This window comes from Helianthus annuus, chromosome 17 (genome assembly GCF_002127325.2).
Source record: "Helianthus annuus cultivar XRQ/B chromosome 17, HanXRQr2.0-SUNRISE, whole genome shotgun sequence".
NCBI classification, from domain to species: domain Eukaryota; kingdom Viridiplantae; phylum Streptophyta; class Magnoliopsida; order Asterales; family Asteraceae; genus Helianthus; species Helianthus annuus.
The window spans coordinates 20,048,985-20,055,007 of NC_035449.2; positions in this window are offsets into that span (position 1 = coordinate 20,048,985).

Consider the following 6,023-nt stretch of genomic DNA (forward strand, 5'->3'; position numbering starts at 1 on the left):
AAACGGTACGGTTCGAAACGCTACGGTTCGAAACGCTACGGGTCGAAACGGTTCGTGCCGAAACATTTAATGATTTTTGGATTTTTTAGAATTTTATGATTTTTTAGAATTTTTTTATTTTTAGATTTTTTGAATTTTTTAGAATTTTTATGATTTTTTAGAATTTTTTTGATTTTTAGATTTTTTGATTTTTTTTGAATTTTTTTGATTTTTTGAAATTTTTTTGATTTTTTGGAATTGGATCAAAATGGCAACTGAAAACATTTTTTAAGGAAATCCCCAAAATACCCCTGTTACAAACTGGGTTTTTGGATGGAGTTAAACAAAATGATCAAAATGGCAACAAAATGTAAAAGTTAGGGACCCAGAGGCAAAAAAAAAACTATTTGGACTAAAATGGCAAATTTAGACAAAACTCAGGAACTAAAATGGCAATTTACTCCTTAAATAATGTTATAAGGGATGATCTTAGAATCGGATAAGACCTACCGACCGACCGAAGTGGTAACAAGTTACATAACAGATTCAGATGAGTCCATTTGAACCGACGAACAAGGCTGGTAGTTAACTAGATTTTCATTTCATATGCTTTATTCAAGTTTCAATTTCATTTACCGAACAATTTACCACTTCATATTTCATGTTTTGTTTATTTCAAGCTACCTTTTTTGAACAACGCAAATCCACGTTGAAACATAAAATAGTCACGTATTTTGTTTTCTTAACAACATAAATCCATATCGAAACGTAAAATAGTCATGTATTCTGTTTTTGTAACAACGTAAATCCATTTCAAAACAAAAAAGATTCATGTATTTTGTTATACAAACTAGTTTTTGCCCCGCCCGTGTTGTGGGGCAATAAACTGAATATTTCTCTCAATCTCTCTTATAACATGTATGTCTTTATAGAATGGTAATTTTAAGGTAGATGGAAAACCAAAATTTTATTTTGAACTGGTGGCAAAACCGTAATTTTAAACGAATGGCGAAACCGTAATTTTAAACTGATAACAAAATTAAAAATGAGTTTTTGAACCGAGGGCAAAAGCGTAATTTTGAGACAGGGGCATGTTGGTGCAGTTGTCTGTCAACTACATCTTCGTTCGAGTCTTAGGGTAGGGCTGATTGTATTGTGAACAGTAAACGAGAAATCTTGTATTGAATAGGGTCACTTATAGGGTATATAGTGTGGACCGCTTATTTGTCAATCTATATATTGGATCGCTTATCTGTCACTAAGGTGGATCGCTTATGTGACATGATGAGTGGATCGCCTATATGGACATGTCCATATAAGCGATCCAGTGTGCCTATATATAGGAGGTCATATGAGCGGTTCCAGTAGTAAGGGTATGTGTGTGTTTTTCAAGGTGTAACGGCGAAGCTCTGCCCGTTTGTCTCCAAGAGCTTGTAATTTGACAGTTAATCAATACAGGAGACGTTAAATAGTGAAATCAAGCTTTACGAAGACTAATTCAATGAATTCCGCCTCTGAATTAGTCTAAGCACTCTTCTGAACGACTCGTCAGGTCAACAAACGATCCTACAAGTGGTATCAGAGCTCAGGAGGAAGAGTTCTTACCGTTTAGTTCGATTTTCGCTCAAAATTCTGATTTCTACACCTTCTTTTCTCATTTCGAAGAGATTTCACGGTCGGAATTCGCTCATATTCTCACAGATTGTGTATAATCATACCAAGACAAACCCTTGGAAGTTTCAGGACGAAATTCAGCTTAAAAACGGATCAAAACATGTTCGATGTGTGGCTCGCTCGGAGTGACGTCATTGTGAACCGCTCGTACAACCATAGTTGAACCGCTCGTACAACACACTTGAGAACCGCTCAAACAGACAGTTCTGGAATCGCTCGAACGGACAATTCTTGGTCCGCTCGTTCGAACATTCTCTGATTCGCTCCAAGGATTCTCATTGGATCGCTTTTAGTGACATCTCCTGGTTCGCTCGAACAGACTCTGTCTGAACCGCTTATTTGGTTGTGTCCGGTTCGCTTTTGTGTCCGATTGCTGTTCTGATTCGCTTTTTAATCAACAAACACGTGCTGAGATTTTGTGAAAAATGACGATGTTATTTGATGAACAAGAAAACATTAAGCTAGAGGATTTCAATAATTGGTATATGAGAAATATGGATACCGATTATAGAAATGTAAATTCGGACACTTGGACTAAAAGTTTTGAATTATTCATATGCCAAAAGGAGGAAACGTTGAAAGAGATAGAAAATCGATTTAAAATCTTAACGGACAATATGTGGTATAGGGGTATTAGGATGTCAAATGATGAATATCTATCAAAATTGACAACTGCATTACCTGCTAAATGGGATGAGTTTATGGTTGAGCTAAAACAGAGAGATTTCTTTCCAGGGCTTTTTCCATATCAGTTCTTTAATGAAGTTAGAGCAGAGTGGTATAAGGAAGAAAAGAAAAGGAGGGATTTTTTGTCTGAGATGGAAAAGAATTTAGATAGATTGGAGCTGGATGTACTCATTGAAGTTGATAGAAGAGTTTGTGGTTTTCTTGCAACAAAGAGTACTCTGAAATATGATATCAAAAGGAAATGCTATATTGATGATAATATGAATCCTTTTGATTTTGTTAAACTCTTTCGTGCAGGAATTGACAAGATGGAAACAAAGGATACTACAAAGATTGAAGAATCTGTAGAGTTTGGATCTTCAAGTTCTGCATCAGCATGCTTAAAATGTGACTGCTTCAAGACTGAAAATGACAAACTCTTGAAGGATGCGGAAAGTTTGACATCGGAAGTGAAGAAGTTAGAAGATGTGAAACAAGCTGATGATAAACAGATTCTTATGTTGAAGGAAAATTGTGAGAAACTGAAAATTGAAAATGACAAACTGTTAAGTAATTTGAACAGTTTGACATTTGAAAACGAGAAGTTGAAAGAAAATGTAAAGGTTTTTGAAAGCAAACAGAAATCATCAGAAAATGAAGATTTCTGGATAAAATTGGAGAACAAAAATCTGAAAGCTAATGAATCAAAATTTCAGGAACAGATAAAAGTTTTCTGATGAATGAAAAATCTGTTCTTGAAAATTTGAAAAATGAAAATGAAAATTCAATCAAGTTTCATCTTGAAAGAACATCTCAGTTTGAAAATGAAGCTGAGAATTCCAGAAGCAAGATTGATGAACTTGAGAAAAAATTGATAGGTTTTGTGACTTCATCAGACAATTTGAAGTTTCCCTATCCAAAACCAATCAATTCTGTTCCAATTAGTGACAATGTCACAAACTTTGACAAAGTCAAAGTTAAAGATTGTGATGAAAAATCTGATGATAAAAAAGAAAAATTTCAGAAAACTGTTCTGCAATCAACTGAAAAGGGTGAATGCTCGAAGCAAAAACCTTTGAAGAAGAAAGCAGAACAGAAACAAAAAATTAAAAATGAGAAAATTGTTCAAAAAGATATTAAAAGTTCATCAGATCGTTCATCCAATCAAAAGAAAAAAACACAAAAAGTAAAAAATGAAAACTCAAAAATTGTGGGTAATAAGTGGTGCAGGTTGGACCACAGTGCTAAAGCGCCAAATCCAGCAAACTTGAGGAAGGAATATCACCAAGCCAAACAATGCTTTGATCTGAGCATTTGGACTCAAAATGGTGATTGGTACGATAACAGAGTGTGTTACAGCTGCGGATATCACGGACACATTGCTGTTAACTGCCAGTATTGGAGTTATGAGACCAGGAGGTGCTTTAACTGCAACATCAAAGGTCACATTGCCAGAGATTGCCCAAGGAGATCGAATGAAAGATTGAGGGCTAATTCTCAGAAATCGGCAAGGATTCCAGTCAAAATCAAGCCCCAGGAACAGAAGGTTCTGAAACCTAAAGTTCAAGAACAGTCAATTCAGGAAAAGAAAGTTAAACTTTCACAGGGGCAGAAAGACAGACTGAGGAAAAAGAGGAAGAAGGCAAGAGAATATCTCGAGAAGATATTGTCCTCGGGTTCACGAGACAAACAGAATAACAGTTCTGATGAATCTACTCCCTCAGTTGCAAAGACAAGCAAAAAGAATTCATCAGATACAAATCTGAGGACAAAAGAGGAGAAGAAGAAGGAAAAGGTTGGCGATGAATCTGACGTGCTGAAGTCAGACAAGCCACCTTCTGGCGATGAATCTGTTTCTTCGGAAACAAAGGAGCCACATGTTGGCGATGAATCTGACTCATTAAAGTCAGACAAGCCATATTCAGGCAATGATTCTGGTTCGTCAAAGCCAGAGGAGCCATTGGTTGAGGTAAAATTGTTGAAAACACCCAAGGCTGGTCGGGCTTGGGTGGATCTTTTTAAATGAAAAACCTGACTTGCCGGAGATCCCAAGATGGTATTGTGGATCATGAATCGGCATCTTTCTAAATCTGTGTTTGAGAAGTTGCAGGACTTGCCGGAACTCCCGGGTTTGTAAGCGAGGAGTAGGAATCGGCACCTTGAGAATTCAATCAAAAGATGGTCATTGGTTGAAAAACAGGTTTGATAAGCTTAATTGCTAAATCTAGAAGTGGTTGTATGTTGGTGGATGTTATAAATGGTTCAGAACGAGAACCAGTTGATCTTTCAAGTGGTTAAATCAGGGTCATTAAATTGGACTTGATTTAATTATCATTCAAGAATTTGGTAAACAAAGTGATGATTTGAACCCCATTTTACAAAAGGTAAAAACAACTAAACTTATTTTCCGGAAAAACCATTCTGATTAATACAAACTTAAGTGTTTTGAAATCATTATGGGAAAATAGTTTGTTGTGAGGGGGAGTTCTGATTGTTTTAAGCCAAACGGATGGAGAATTGAAGTGATTCTCATCAAGTTGTCAAGTTTGTACAGTTTGTTTCAAATTTTCCTAGAAAATCAAAATTGAAACATATTTTGATTTTAGGGGGAGAAAAATTTTAAAAAAATTAGAAAATTTGAAAATGTCAAAAACATTGAAAAATTTAAAAAAATGAGTTTTGTTGTAAAAAAGAGGAAATGATAGTAAATCAGTGGACTATCACAGCACGCTAAAGATATGTAATGTAAAATGTGATAAACGGTCTCACTGATGATGTGACGATAGGTTTTCGTACATTTAGTAGATTTATTCGGGATATAAACTTAAAATTTCAAACTTGTGAAATTCGTGGGGAACACTACTTGGATATATAGGTAACCCCTGAAATCTCGTTTGAAAGGTCTCGTATTCTGATATACTAGGTGTTTATACTCTATGATGTCTGGGGTATTATTCCGGGACTTCTGCTGAACGGTAGTTCTGACCTAGTCCTTGGCTAATACTTTCCGCAAAATGCTTGAAACATAGCATAAAGCCCTCAGTTGATTAGACAATAAAATTGATAATCATCTGTTGTAGCTGAAAAGATCCTCTAAAGGGGACACACTGCTAAGTCGAAACTGATATCTCTCTGCTGAACGGAAGTTCTGACCTGAGATCCCTCAGTTCTCGCATTTTTCCCCTAATTTATGTACAGACATCATTGTAGTATTCATATCTGTAAGACTGAATATTGGGATTCTAGATACGGGAGTATATTCAAGAGGTGGGACACATGAATTGAACTAAGTTCATAAAACACTTAAATAGTATCCCGAATAGATTGAAAATTGTATGAAAATTTAAGAGGACAATTATATCGTCAATCTACGTGAATCGTTTAGAACTTAAAACGATTAGAAGCTTAACGGTGCTTGTGATGTGTTTCAAAAACTGATATGATCCTCTTGCACAAACTCACAAAAATATGTTTGTTCTGCATTTAAATTTATGTCTTTGCATTTACGTTTCATATTTTGAAAAATCCAAAAGGATTTTCGACAACTGATGTTGAAGAGCTGATTTTCAAAATCTCAAAGGCTAAACATGACGAACAGACAGGTTGGTTAAGTCGTTTGAAATGTTTAAAATGATTCATTAGATAGAATCAGAAATTGGAATGTTTCAAATTTGTGATCAGTGTTTAATTGTAAAAAGTATCAA